Source organism: Acanthochromis polyacanthus, chromosome 6, assembly GCF_021347895.1.
Source record: "Acanthochromis polyacanthus isolate Apoly-LR-REF ecotype Palm Island chromosome 6, KAUST_Apoly_ChrSc, whole genome shotgun sequence".
Lineage (NCBI taxonomy): Eukaryota > Metazoa > Chordata > Actinopteri > Pomacentridae > Acanthochromis > Acanthochromis polyacanthus.
Genome location: NC_067118.1, coordinates 14407943 through 14423839, shown reverse-complemented (window position 1 = coordinate 14423839; position 15897 = coordinate 14407943). Strand labels below are relative to the sequence as shown.

Sequence of the window (15897 nt, the reverse complement as noted above, 5' to 3'; positions counted from 1 at the left end):
CAAGGCCAAGGTACATCAGTGTCAGATCGCACCATTCGTCGTTGTTTGAGCCAAAGTGGACTTCATGGGAGACGACCAAGGAGGACACCACTGCTGAAAAAAACTCATAAAAAAGCGAGACTGGAATTTGCAAAAATGCATGTTGACAAGCCACAAAGCTTCTGGGAGAATGTCCTTTGGACAGATGAGACCAAACTGGAGCTTTTTGGTAAGGCACATCAACTCTATGTTCATAGACTCAAAAACCAAGCATACGAAGAAAAGAACACTGTCCCTACGGTGAAACATGGAGGAGGCTCAGTAATGTTTTGGGGCTGCTTTGCTGCATCTGGCACAGGGTGTCTTGAAAGTGTGCAAGGTACGATGAAATCTGAAGACTATCAAGGCATTCTGGAGAGAAATGTGCTGCCTAGTGTCAGAAAGCTTGGTCTCAGTCGCAGGTCATGGGTCTTCCAACAGGACAACGATCCAAAACACAAAGTCAAAAACACCCAAGAATGGCTGAGAGAAAAGCGTTGGACTATTCTAAAGTGGCCTTCTATGAGCCCAGATCTGAATCCCATTGAACATATGTGGAAGGAGCTGAAACATGCCATTTGGAGAAGACACCCATCAAACCTGAGACAACTGGAGCTGTTTGCTCATGAGGAGTGGGCCAAAATACCTGTTGACAGCTGCAGAACGCTCATTGACAAATACAGAAATCGTTTAATTGCAGTGATTGCCTCAAAAGGTTGTGCAACAAAATATTAAGTTATGGGTACCATCATTTTTGTCCAGCCCTATTTCATTAGTTTGTTTTTTTAAATAATTATGTTAATCAACAATTCAAAAGTAATGGCTGATTTTGATTATTTAATTTTCAATAAATTTTTATTTATTGTTACTTTTGTGAGTTTCAAGTGATTTCAGTGAGAATTGTGGGTTTTTCCTTCTTTAACTGAGGGGTACCAACAATTTTGTCCACGTGTGTATATGTAGAGTAGATTATATTAAAAGTCAACAAGAAGGTGCAATGCTGACATGTTTTTCTGATTGTCTAAAGGGGATATTTTGGAAAATACAATTCAATGGGGTTAGTGTGTTTAACTTAAAAATAATTGACTTTATTTGCTTTGGGGTGTTTGCCCACTCATCTGTATATTGTGGTCCTTTTTATCACATTTAACTTGACATTTGACTGGGATTATTGTAATTTTTAAACCTTAATGTTGCCTTAACAGTTCTGTTGTAGAGCATTGTTGAACTGTTTAAAGTTATTGGAGTTTTCAAACAGAATATTCAATTGGCCCAGGCCTACATATACATTCATTGTAAAAAAAAAAAAAAAAAAACGTTTAAAAAAGTGTGTAAATACGACTGAGAATGACAAAAAATACACGCTAAAATCTCTCAGCTTCATTGCGAACAGTGAGCTATCTGGGCAGAAATGTTCTATGACAAGATGTTTTGGAGTCCATCCCCCCCCCCCACCCCCCACCCCGTTTTTTTCCTTTTTTTTCTTTTGTTTTAACATTTAATAAAGTGATTAATCTGCTGTTTCTTTTTTTTCTTTTTGCATTTCAGTGGAGAAGTGACTCACAAGAGACTACCTATCGTGACTGTCATTCCAAACTTTCCCAAAGATGTCCAGATGAAACTGGATGCAAGAGAACCATGTCACAGAGTCCCCAAACTCCGCAACAAAATTATCAGAGTGCTGTATGAAATGATGGCAGAATACACCCTGTACGTAATCATTCTTTACTATATTTATTCTATTGTTGTACTACATGTGTAAAAAAAATAATAATAATAATCTTTCTGTCTTTGAGAAAGGTATCCAACCAATACAGAGTACACTCAAGTTGCCAAGGCTCTGATAATGAAATACCCTTTCCTGAGAGACAGGGAGGGAAATGGCTATGTAAGCATTTCTAATTGTTGGCCTGCATACATGTTAACATAACATGCCTATACATGGATTTTGTTTACTTGTTCTTTATTAGCACAGTTGGCCTACTAATTGTGTATGATTTTTTTCCTAGCACACCTGGCACATGTCTTTGAAGCGAAAATTTAAAGTGGAACCTGCACCACTTGTCAGTGACACTGAAGTTAGAAAGCTGAAGGAGAAGTTTGGCCATGCAAAGCAGTCCAAGGTTACTACCATCTCTTCAAATGTCTCTCGTAAGCCGTCAAGTCAATCATTTGTAAGTGCACATGTATTATTCATATTTAACATTTTAACTTGTATAAATAATCTGAGTGGAATACATTTGAGAAGTTTCAAATGCAGTACAAGAAGTCTTTACTGGTCACTGTCTGAGCACTGTTTTGTTTTTTATTTTTTTTATGGCAAAGGAAATTTGTGTTGGGGAGGATTCTACATCTGTTGAAGCCCATGTTAATGTGCTACAGAGCGAGTATCGGAAGATGCGTCCAGATATGACCACTGTCAAAGACTGCATGGCACGAACATTCTACTGGAGACGACGTGAAGTCATGGAAGGGATGCCAGTAGAGGAAGTACTCAACAAATATCCCTTCTTAAAGATGCCTGCTATGGTAAGTACAGTGAAAACAAAACAAAACAAAAATAATTATGTCAATTACGCAATACTGAATGTTTGTCTTGTGATTATTGTGCCCATAATAATCACAATTAATATTGTAATTGAAGTTTGTAGGCTACATATTTATTGTAGTTCTTTCCATGGGCCAGTATCAACTGAGAAGAGAATAACTGTTGTATGTTTTGACGGTGATGCTACATCCTACTTAGCTGATTAATCAAATGTGACATTATAAACCTGTTTTCAAATAAAAAAACAAACCAAAACAAAACAAGACATACAGCAGCCAATCTTTAAATAAATATAAAAATATAAAATCAGAGTAAAACCGTTAGGGTTAACTCTACTTAATACACCTGGCCCTGCTCTAATGTCTACAGACAGGATCAGCTGTGTCATGATTCTCCATCAGTGTCTGTACTTGCTTCCCATGTTGCTGTGGTACAGCAAGTGACTTGGAGGACAGATGCAGTTAGCATTCCCTCACGACAGTGGCAGCAAAATGAGTGGCAAGTTTGCATTGTTAATAGTTGATTTGCCACTCAATTTGCAATATTGAAGGTTCTATTTCTGTTTAGATTTACAATGTGCATAACCTCAATATAATTGATTATAGAGGGTGTGCAGACTTGTGATCTCCAGGGTAACTCCCTAACATTCCAAACTGGCAAAAATTGAGTGGCAAAATCAAATGACAATTTGTAATACTCAAATGTGCCACTGTAAATCAAATAATAACACATTTTGCCACTCAATTTTGAATGCTAGGACATCACGTACATCCCCTCTACTGTTCCATCCCTAATGTCAGTGCTTTTATCAGTGTAGTTTTGGACATTATGAAAATTCCACTGGAGTAATGTGTGACTTACAGTTGCTTTTATCAGTACTTAATTTCTAACGTGTTTCTGTATATTCTACAGTGTATTGATGAGGTTGACAGAATTCACCCTTCAACATTCGCCTTCAGTCATCGCTTCAGAGAAGGCTTTGCCAGTGTCTCGCCAAATGTACTTAAGCTTGCACAGGGGAAGTCTACGCTGGCAAAACAGTACACTGATGCAAGACCGGATGCCCTGGCTGAAGATCTACCAGGTAGTCAGTTATCTTGCTAATAAACATGAAAGTAAATGCTGCTGTAGTTACACTCTGTAATCTGTGATCTTTTTACATTTTTTTTTCCCCATTTGAGGAATCGACTTGAGGGCTGGACTCATCCTTTTGCCATCCATCTTCAGAGAAAAGATCGAACACTACATCACTTTGGGAGAGGTAAGCATCTGAATTGTAGTACATTGCTGACTTGTAGGTCTTGTTCAGATATGTGAAGGGGAAAGAAAAATTGACTTGACACAGGAAACGTGGGCTATATTGGTATTTTGCACATCATTTAATATATTTTTAAAGAAACTTGTAACTTAACCCACAAGTCTATAAATTGTTTTAAATAAACAAATTAGTAAAATGTCATTTATGTGAAATTGCTACTTGGTTACCACATGTACCAATTCATGATTGTTTTTTTAAAAATTTATATTATAGAGGGATGCTGCTACACCCTATCCAACCATTCAACTGATGCATAACGACTGGAAAATGGCAATGACCAGTGCTGGGCCCAGTGTGGTGAAAGTAGATGGTGTCGATGTGTGCCAGTGCTCGGGTCTTGATGAAGCCTTCATAACAGCCCTCAGTATGTACTTCGTTTTCAACATTGCATACCCACCACACCTGAAAAACACCCTGACCTTTCTTCAGAGGCGTATTGTCAGCATTGTGGAAGAAGGGGACAAGACTCTGCCAATAACTGTGCTCAGAATCATAAACCAACTGTGCTAGATCATCATGCCTCAGTTATACCAGTGCCCCAAGTGCATGCGAAGGACCTTTACACTTGTTAAGTTTATTCAGCATGTTGGGTTAGTGAGTGGATTTTGCTTAAACCTGGAGATGAAAAAAACCATACATCACTTGACACGTACACTATTGATGACAAGTTGTATGTTGGATTTAGATGTTCTGTATAAATACTTGTGCAAGTTTTGCAAGGCTTTATGAATGGATTACTAGAGACAAACTCTGTCCGTCTTCAACATTCTAGTAGTAACTCATCTTCTGACTTCTGTTCAGTTCTATATAGCTTTTGGGTTGAAGACAAATGTTTAAGAATATTGCCTTAATGAAATGCACTGCAAATGAAATGAACTGATGGTTAAATTTTGATCAATAAATGTATTTTGTACATTTTAAGGGTTTGTTTTTGTCTCTTAAAGGTACCAAATCATCATGTCGCTGCAGCTGTACCTCATCAGGTACATGCATTGTACCTTTTAATGGGTACAGATTTGTACCTGTATATAAAGGTACATATTTGTCACTAGAGGTGCAGAAATGTGCTTATAAAGGTACAGATGATAAGGTACAATAATGTTCCTATGTTCAGAGGTACAATGTTGTTCTCCACTAGGGTACAGCTGGAGCGACGAAGCCTTTGTACCCTTTTAGGTCCATTTCTGTCCCTCCATTTCTTAGTGTGTAGGATGAAAAAGATATACCTGGAGGTCCCTAAAAATGCTGGGGGATTGGGATTGCCTAATTTTCTTTGGTATTATTGGACTGCTAACATTGCAAAATTAATTTATTGGATCCACGCTTATGGGAATAAGCAGGGCCCAGACTGGGTTAATATGGAACTATCATCTAACCCTCTACCAACACTCACAACATCGTTGCCGCATAGCTGTAGTACACAACTCACAAACCCGGTTGTCAAAGCTTCACTCAGGATATGGTTACAGTTCAGGAGACATTTTGATTTAAAACAGTATAGCAGGTATTTCCCAGTAGCAGCTAACCACTTCTTTCCCCCATCTGGGTCCGACAGTGCATTTCAGTATTGGCATAGAAATGGTTTGTTATTCTTTGGTGATTTGTATCCCGATAAAGTGTGTATTTCATTTGAGACACTCGTAAATGATCACAGTATACCGAGATCACATTATTTTAGATATTTCCAGATACGCAGCTTTACCAGAAAAGAATTCCCCTCATTTCCTTTCCCACCATCTAAGAACCATTTAGATGCAATTCTTGAGCTGGATCCTTAAGAGAAGAAGCGTGTATCTGTGATCTACAATATGATAAGACACTTGAAACCAATATCATGGGATAAAACAAAAATGGCATGGGAGAGGGATTTGGGGGTTGAGCTTTCTGAAGACGTGGCAATGCAGTCTAAAACGTATTCATGCTTCGTCTTTGTGTATTCGCCATGGTTTAATTCAATTTAAAGTACTCCATCACTTGCACTATTCAAGGGATAGACTGTCTAAGCTCTTTTCAACCGCAGTGTCTGACTCCAAGGTGCAGCCATACACCCGCCACAATAGGACACATGTTCTGGTCATGCACCTCCCTCAACGACTATTGGAGAGAGATATTTGATGTATTTTCCAAAATCTGTGGTCAGACTATAACACAGCGTACCACCCCCTGGCCACAAAGTCTCAAAGCTACAAGCAAATGCTTTGGCATTTGCTTCCCTGCTCGCACGCAGACTCATACTTTTAAATTGGAAATCAAATTCAGCCCCGTCATTTCTACAGTGGTTGAGGGATGTACGATCTTTTCTTCCTTTAGAGAAACTGAGATATAAGTTGTGTAAAGCCCACAGAAACTTCACCCTGACCTGGAGTCCTTTTATAGAATTTGTAGAAGGTTTTCCCTTTAAATGATATACTCTGACATTGTTGTGCTGAACTTCTAAAATGACTTTGTATCATATCCAAAGCATCAACCAACACAATATATGATGAGAAGTCCCTGCCTGTCTATTTTTGTATTTGTTCTTGTATTTTTCTGTTTTTCTATTTTGATTTTTATGTATGAGCCTTGAGGGGAGAGGGGAGGGGGCATTTTTCCATTTTTTTTCTCTTTTATCTGTCTGTCAATGTAATAATGTAAAACCGCAAAATAAAGTTTTCAAAATGGTAGTGTCTATAGATACGGACCGTACCCGTAGCCTGTGGCCTACGGATACGGCACTTTCCCTTATCATAAATATTAATGAGACGGACATGAATATTAATGAGCCGGCTGATGAACGCGCTTTGTGATTGGCTGGTAATCCGACGTACATAAATATTAACGAGCCGGCTTGGTAATCCGAGTGATGAAGGCGCTTCCGTGATTCGAGGTGAATCTGCGTGCTGAGCCTGTCATGTCAGTCATCTGCTGTTCTCTTTTCTATCATGCATAATGTCTTATAAATATCATTATCTGACTTTTTCAAGGACAGCGATTTGGGGGTTGAAATCAGCACTACTATTAAAAATAGCAAAACTTTTTATTCACGTGACCCTGTTCTAATAAAGCACAAACAGCAAACAAAACAAATGGCGGAACTAACAGCCAGCAAACTACAAGTATTTTTTTACCTTCAAAAGTAGCGACAGACTTTTACATATTAACAACCTAAACAAAACCCTGACGTATTTTCTACGTCTGTCAACACAGACACTGCACGTCAGTCACTTTAATGTTAGCGGACTCTGTTGAATGGTTAAGTTACATAACCACAAACAAATCTCACAATATCACAGTAAATCGAGTTTGTGTTTTTTTTTAATTCATGCCGAATTAAAGAGCTGCTCCTCACCATTCACGAGTGTTTGTTTCATATTCGACATCCTTAACTTTATCTTGTAAATTAGCGTCCGAAATTAAATGGGAACATTTGCAATGGAGTTCGTCAGCCGCTTCCACCACTGAACGCGGTAAACTAATTAATAGGAACTGGACTTCAAACAATTTATGCACGGCGTCTAAAAGCGTAAAAACTGCAATGTCTAAAGTGTGAGAGGAGACGGTGTATTTTTGGTTAAATTATACAATGTTCGCCATCAAAGTCATTCATATAAACTGCCTGTAATGTGCAGCAAATAGTAGTTAACCGGCGCCAGCTCTTCAGTGACCTTAACGGGTCCGTACCTCTAGTACAGATGCTACAGGTACGGGTCCGTACCTCTAGTACAGATGCTACGGGTACGGGTCCGTACCCGTAGCATCAACCTTTAAAATAAAAGAACAGGCGGGGTCCAAGGAGGGGGGAACCAGAAGTGACACGGAGCCAGCAGGGATCTGAGACGGGGAGCGAGAAGGCAGACTGGGCAGGAATGGTCCGGGCAGCAGAGTCTTTGGGTGGTCTAGTTCGACAATCTGGCAGAGTGTGGGAGGATGAACCGGAGTTTTATTGTGGATACGTGTAATCAATGAGAAGAGGAACAGCTGCTCGAGGACTGAAGCGGGAGTGATTGTCAATTGGAGGCAGCCGCGAGGCTGCGCACCACCCGGTGCCGATCTGAGGAGGGAGAGAAGACAGTGAGAGGACAGAGAGGGAGGAGAAGAGGAGGAGAAGGACGGAAAAAGGGTTATCGGATGCCAGGTGGGAGACAGGAGGAGGAGGAGGCCCTGACACTTTCATTCAATATAGTCCGACTTTCATTATACATATATATATATATATATATATATATATATATATATATATATGGCATGCCGTTTAGGAAATTATATATTGAATGAAAGTCGATATATATATAATGAAAGTTGATATATATATAATGAAAGTCGATATATATATATATATATATATATATATATATATATAATGAAAGTTGATATATATTGAATGAAAGTTGATATATATTGAATGAAAGTCGATATATATATATATATATATATATATATAATGTTCAGATTTTCATTCCATATATTCGTACTTTCATTCAATATATATCAACTTTCATTATATATATATCGACTTTCATTCAATATATATCAACTTTCATTCAATGTATATCAACTTTCATTATATATATATCAACTTTCATTATATATATATATATATCAACTTTCATTCAATATATATCAAATCTTTTTTTCCTACCGAGCCCCGGAAGGGACATGTCGGTATAGCGAAGCGACAATGGAGGACACTGACCTGGACGAGAGTTTTATTGAGTTTTATTTTGAAATGGGCCTGAAATACGCAGACATTCAAGCAGTGCGATGCACTACGAGTCTGCAATGCAGACCAGCGATCCTGATAATGGTAAGTTTTATTTCTCCAACATCCTGCTGTTAGCCTGCTATGAATATGCTAGCTGCAACAGTCCCACATCAGTATTATGAACGTTCCGTCAGCTTGCGTCGTCCAGACACCAGATCAGTGATCAGAGGTTGGCGTTGAACTATTGTTTGCCAGCCAGTTAGCCGCTGGTAAGCTAACAAGCTATGAAACAACTCCTTATAAAACCGGAGGAAAGCAGCAGCAATATTTCATTACCAGACCTGTATTCAGAACCTCCCACGCTGTTACACAATGACCCATTAATCATATTACTGAACTATATGGTTATCATTGAAATTTTCCTTGAAGAACCAGTGAACTCTTTGTGAACACATTTTAATTTATGTGTTGATTATGTTTTTTATCAGTAATACAAGTCTAAAAAACTGATTCAAATGATCAAGTTAACACAATGAAATAAAGAGTACTGGTAATCTGCAGCTATTTTCATAATTTCAAGGTAAAATGCTGATTGTTGTGTGATTTTCCACTTTGCAGATGTGGAAATCCAATGCACTGATTTCTTATACACAGATGCTTTTGGTGTTTTTCTGTTGTAAAATAAAACAAGGCATTTATCACTGTTGGAAATTATTACAGGTATTATTTGTAACACTTTCTAATATTGTATGGACAAAGCAATAATTAATCAGTTAATGGAGAAAATCATTTGTATTACAGATGCTATTAACAGCATGTCTTGTTCATTTTATTTAGTTGTCGGCCTTGGATGATGAGGTCCAGTTACCAGGAGCACTCGTCTGCAGCTCGCTGGTCCCGTCCTGCAGCTCCTCCACGCTGTCCTCCTCTCAACAGACCAAATCAAGTAAGATCTGATTAGACTACAGCCATGGCCATAAGTTTGGACACAAGTACCATGACGCTTGTGAATCTTAGAAAATACCACAAAATTGTCACTTACAATACAGTACACAACTCCTGAGAACTATATTAAGTTTCATATTTAAAAAAAAACATCAAAAGAGTTTGGTGTCATTTTGTTATTCTTACCAAATTCGGTTGTGAAAGTACTGCATTTTTTTGTTATTTTCTTCTAATATTATGTTTTGGGAACAAAGTTGTTCCAGTTGTTGTAATTTATTGATAATATTATATCCCTTGTTGATTTGTTGACTAATTAAACTGGTGCTGTCAAAAAATATTAGTTATGTTCTGTCATAGACATCAAAACAGACATAGGAAGTCATGCTGTGTCCAAACTTATGGCCATGGCTGTATGCAGACATCAACATGATCAGTATGTTATCTTTTGACCCATCCTAAAATCACAAAATAGAACATTTACTTTAAGTTAACTGTGTTTATGAAAATAGAAAATAATTACTGACAACTAGTACTTTTTGGTGCTTTTATGCAGTAAAAGGGAACCAGGAAGCTGCTGTGGATCCTCTGCAGTATCTGGAGAGGTCAGAGGAACGGTTCTTGGAACAGATCAGAAGACACCAAGACGTGACCTCTGCCATGCTCCAGAACATCCAGAAGATGAATGAAAACCTTGGTTGCACTGATGGGACGCATGGTGTCGGTGCTGGAGCAACTGTCCCAGAATTAAACTGCATTGTTGACTACTGCCTTTTCTAGAAAATAAATCTTTTTTTGTAAATTCCTTTAATTTTTAGTTATTTAACTTCACCTGTTTTGTATTTTACTCGTGCACTTCGGGTGAATAAACAGAAATTTGTGATGAGAGATGCAAATTTTGTCTATAATCTAGAGACTTTATTCAGTGTTCAGTGCACACTTTTGTTACACACATTTTGACAGATAAGCAGTTGTGCTTTTCAAGCAGATTTTAGTCAGAAACATCAGTAGCATATGTTGTTGTTGTTTTTTTTACTGTTACACCAATCTAGGTAGATAAACTGCACTACTGCAGCAGATATATTATTGAAATGTGCTTCTATTATGTGTCTACATACACTGCTCACAAATAGTTATTCAACTTTTGGGTAAAATTGATGGAAAATATAAAAAGTGCATGCTGTAGTGATATATCATAAAAGTAGGGTATTTAACTAGAAACATGCAATAGTGATTTCCTCATCTCAAAAAATTTTATTGAATCAAAAGCTAACAACAGTGGAGGGTATGTCACAATAAAAATGTCTCATTTTAGACAAAACAGCAGCCTTCAGCTGAAATCCAGTACAATTGTGTCCCACCAGTGGCGTGATCATGGATGTGTCCAGGCAGCAGCTGCCCTCTGCCTCGTAATTAGCCTTAAGACCAGCTATAAAGATAAACATAGATATTATCATTATCATCAACATATGGTGCATGTGTTTAACCTTTAAGCTATGTAGGGATGCAAATGTAGTCGAAGCTAAGTAGCTAAGCTAATGCTAACACGTTCAGTGTTCAGAATCAAAACATCTCTAAAAATTACCGGTTTTCTCAAACGTAGTCGCCGTTCCCTGTGACAACCATGAAGACAGATAGATAATCACAGAAGAGCTCATCTGAAGAGCAAATGTCCAATAAGGTTCCTGTTTTTGTTTGCCATGTCCTTCCGGGGCTCAGTAGGAAAAAGTCTGAATATATGGAATGAAACTCTGAACATTCTATATTCCGACTTTCATTCCATATATTCCGACTTTCATTCAATATATATCAACTTTCATTATATATATATCAACTTTCATTATATATATGTTGACTTTCATTATATATATATCGACTTTCATTATATATATATATCAACTTTCATTCAATATATATTGACTTTCATTATATATATATATATATTGACTTTCATTATATATATATATCGACTTTCATTATATATATATCGACTTTCATTATATATATATCAACTTTCATTATATATATGTCAACTTTCATTCAATATATATCGACTTTCATTATATATATATATCAACTTTCATTACATATATATCGACTTTCATTCAATATATAATTTCCTAAACGGCATGCCATATATATATATATATATATATATATATATATATATATATATATATGTCAGGGTAGAGACTGCGATTTGGTAGAGTTGGAGTCTCTACCAGTAGAGATTGCGATCGTAATCTCTACCGGTAGAAACTCCAATCCTACCAGTAGAGATTTGTCAGGGCTAAGGTTGGACTTTTAAGGTTAGGGTCAGGGGTCAGGGCAGGGGTTAGATTAAAAGGTCACGGTCAGTTAAGGTTAGGGTCAGGGGTCAGGGCAGGGGTCAGATTTAAAGTTCCATCTCTACTGGTAGAGATTACAATCACAAACTCTACTGGTAGAGACTCCAATCGCAATCTCTACTGGTAGAAACTCCAATTCTACCAAATCGCAGTCTCTACCCTGACATATATATAATTTCCTATACGGCATATATATAAAATTTTGTGATCTCCGCACGTCACTTCGAATTTGCATACAGTAGAAGTCAAGTCTATTTTATGCAAATGAGCTGTGCCCCGCTCCTGGTAAGCTCGAAATGCACCACGTTGAATGCTGGTCCTGTTGCGGTGCGTTTCGAGCTACGATCAGGTGTGTTTACCCATCCCACAGGTCATGTAACAATGTTGTTACATTGTTACGTGACCTGTAGCAATGTCATGTTACAGGTCATGTTACATGACCTGTAACATGGTCATGTTACATGTCCATTAGCGTCCATGGTGGACGCTAATGACCGTCCACCATGTGTGCGATTTTCAGATGTGGCGCATTTACATCTAGTGGACACGTACCTTTACTCTCTGTGCTCAGTTTTCACTGTTGTCTGTATCTGCATGCCATTACAAGTGAGGTTATTCTGTATTGTAGTAAATTTAGATGAGTGACTTGGTTTATGACATTAACAATATTATTGAAAATTTTACACTGATGCCCTATAGGGATTTTTATGTTTTTGTTTTGTTTAAAAAATGTATTTAATTAGCTATATTTTGTAATACATTGTTACATTTGAATAAAACTTCTGTTTTCGTAAAAAATGTAGCTTTATACTTTGGTTTCGAAATTTTAGTTCTAGGTGTATTTTAAAATGTTGATCAGAATTGTATCATATTTAGATGTCAGTATTCGGTTGTTTAAATTAATTACAATACTATCACTGTGACTACAGTATGAATACAGTAACATAGTGGTGACCACAGCTACCACTAGTTACTGTAGCATGACGTCACTGTACAAAGATATAAACGCAACACTTTTGTTTTTGCTCACATTTTTTATGAGATGAATTTAAAGATCTAAAACTTTTTCCACATGCACAATATCACCATTTCTCTCAAATATTGTTCACAAATCTGTCTAAATCTGTGACAGTGAGCACTTCTCCTTTGCTGAGATAATCCATCCCACCTCACAGGTGTGCCATATCAAGATGCTGATTAGACACCATGATTAGTGCACAGGTGTGCCTCAGACTGCCCACAATAAAAGGCCACTCTGAAAGGTGCAGTTTTGTTTTATGGGGGGGGGGGGGGGGTGTCCACTCCTCTTCAATGGCTTCTTCGTTATTTAATACAAAGTATATTATTTAAAATCAAGTTGAGTCAAGTGTGGATTTATCGCATGTCAACAGGTTTACTACAGTATCTTTATTAGGGTGGTCCTCAAATACACACTAAAATTTAAATGTTGAATTTTTGTGGGTGCTTCTTAACAAAACAGTTCATATTTATAAGACAATAATTTGTGCCAAATATCTTTAAGATAAGACTAAATTTACCACTGTCACATTAGGTGTGAAAAAAATCAGTGCTTGAGTATACAGATGATCAGACGAATAGTAATTATATAATATACAAATGCAATAGAGTATAATACAAAGTCTAAATTGAAACACATTATTTATATTTAGGCACTTGTTAATGGTTACAGAAGAGTTTAATAAGAAATCAAAGTTATAATGAATTCAACTGTCTTCTCCCTTGCAGTTTGCTCTTCTTTCTCATGCTTCACCTTTTTCATTAACAGCTCGTGGCGATGAAGGGAACGTTTCTCTTTTTCTGCAAGTACTTTGTCAATGCCAACCATGAAGCCACGTCGTCCTGGTTCACGTTGTGCCTTAAGGAATTCACGATCCTCAGGAATCTTAATCAGTTCAAGTGCATCATTGTGGGCAATATCAATCATTCATGTTTGTCTGAAAGTCTCATTCCTTCTCTATCTGTGGTGCAGAACAACGGTTTCTTCCTTTTAGGATTGCCCTATACAGAGCTACCTTTTTCTCTTGCTTTATTATCACATTTCGTTCTTCACCAGTTGGAATTCTTGCCTTCTCCATACCCATTGTCTCGTGTACCCCTTGTGGGTCCATGTACGTCGCCATCATTCTATTTTCGATTTGGGGTCAAAACACCAAAAACGGATAACGGCCGTTTCCCGTTTTTCGTTTTCAAAACAAAAATCGGAAAACGGAAAACCAATCCGTTTTCCGATTATCTTTTTTCAATAAAAACGGATATCAAAAAACAAATTAGAAGTTAAATTTCATTTTTTGATATCCGTTTTCTAACTACACTTTTGCAAGACAAACATCAGAAATGACGACGTACACGGACCCACGCTCCCAGAACCAAATCAAAACATAAATGTTGTTAACCCTTTAAGCTGCAGTCAATTCCAGCCATTTTCAGTACAAAAAATCGCTAATATTCTATTTTTAAATAAAAAATATGACGAGACATACAGGGAATATTGGATGGGCATCGCCAGGTGCATTTCCTTGAAAACGACCGATTCATGGATTTTATACCGACTTCAAGACATGTTTTGGACGAAATATTTTACTGACTTGTTTTGTCTGGATGTAAAAGGTTGGATTATGGCCGTTTTTTGTGGAATATTTTCATCTGTGTGTAATAATGAACCCGGAAATGTGAGTCACGCTGTGTACGTTGAAGCCGTGTATAGAGAACAGATGATGGATATTCGTTGTTTGTCGGACAAATGTGTTTTTCTCACCCGCTGTGGTAATCACATCTGAAAGTGGTTTATACCGGCGGATTCATGAGAATCTAAGCTTTCCATCGGCGTATAGTGTTTGTATAATCGGGTTTGCAGCCGTCGGACATTCTTTAAATTCCTATGCAAATTAGTAAGTGTACCGCCGGCGGTACACTGAAGTTTTTAAACTGCACAAACACATAGTGCTTCTCTTACATGTTAACGTGCTTGGTGGTAGGGTCCATGCAGGGATCTTACCCTTAACCCTGCCCTCACAAGCCTTGACATTTCTTGATGACAGGTAGCCGGTCATCATTTTGCGGCCAAATGATGATCCAGTCTGGAAGAACATTTAATGTTGAAAATTGTGTATTCTGAGCTAGAGCACCCAGAAGGTGGCGATGTTCACATTATTACTATGACATTCAGATATAGTGGATGAGATTGTTCACAAAGTATATAAAAACTAGGCATGCAATTATGATAGACCGCTTCGGCAGTGCTGTTCTGACTATTACATTTATTTCTTAAGTCACCCTGCTAGTCCTGTGAATAAATAAGACAGCAGTGAAATCCATTGTACCCGATTTGCTTGCTCTTTGGGGTAACTCTTGTAATATTGGGCTATAAAAATAATAAATAAATAAAAAACGGATATCAAAAAATGAAATTTAACTTCTAATTTGTTTTTGATATCCGTTTTTATTGAAAAAAGAAAATCGGAAAACGGATTGGTTTTCCGTCTTCTGATTTTTATTTTGAAAACGAAAAACGGGAAACAGCCGTTATCCGTTTTTGGTGTTTTGACCCCAAATCGAAAATAGAATGACGGCGACGTACAGGGACCCTTGTGTCACTGCAGTTCTAATTTCTGACTTCTCATCACTGTGCAATCTAAAGTACCATTGGAGAACCTCATCCCATGTTGGAAGCCTATTTTCAGGCAGTTCATCCATTGGGAAGCCAATCAGCCACACACTCTTCTGCTTGCATGTTGCACATGCCATCTTCACTGTTCTATGAATCTCTGCCAATACTTGAGTCAGTACTGCTTGTGCTGTTCTTGGTTAACTAAGAAGTCCAGTGGTTATGTGAACAAGAAATTTGTCATTTCTTCATCTTCATGTTAGTTGTATGCTAAGCACAAGAGTTCACCATTGTGCTAACCTTATAACAATATGCTTCTTAGGGGAAAAAGCAAGTGTTATGTGAACAGTGGTTAAACCTTTCAAAATCTCCTGAAATTTCACTCACATTACTTTTTCCCCAAGAGGAAAAAAAAAT

The 15897-nt window shown here is 37.5% G+C and overlaps 1 long non-coding RNA gene across 1 annotated transcript; it reads left to right on the top strand.

Moving 5' to 3' along the window:
- Window positions 1-1572: 1572 nt before the first annotated feature.
- On the top strand, window positions 1573-2190 carry LOC127534384 (uncharacterized). Its single transcript, XR_007942496.1, has 3 exons — window positions 1573-1728; window positions 1819-1906; window positions 2028-2190. It is a non-coding gene; the product is annotated as an uncharacterized LOC127534384 (long non-coding RNA).
- Window positions 2191-15897: the final 13707 nt, after the last annotated feature.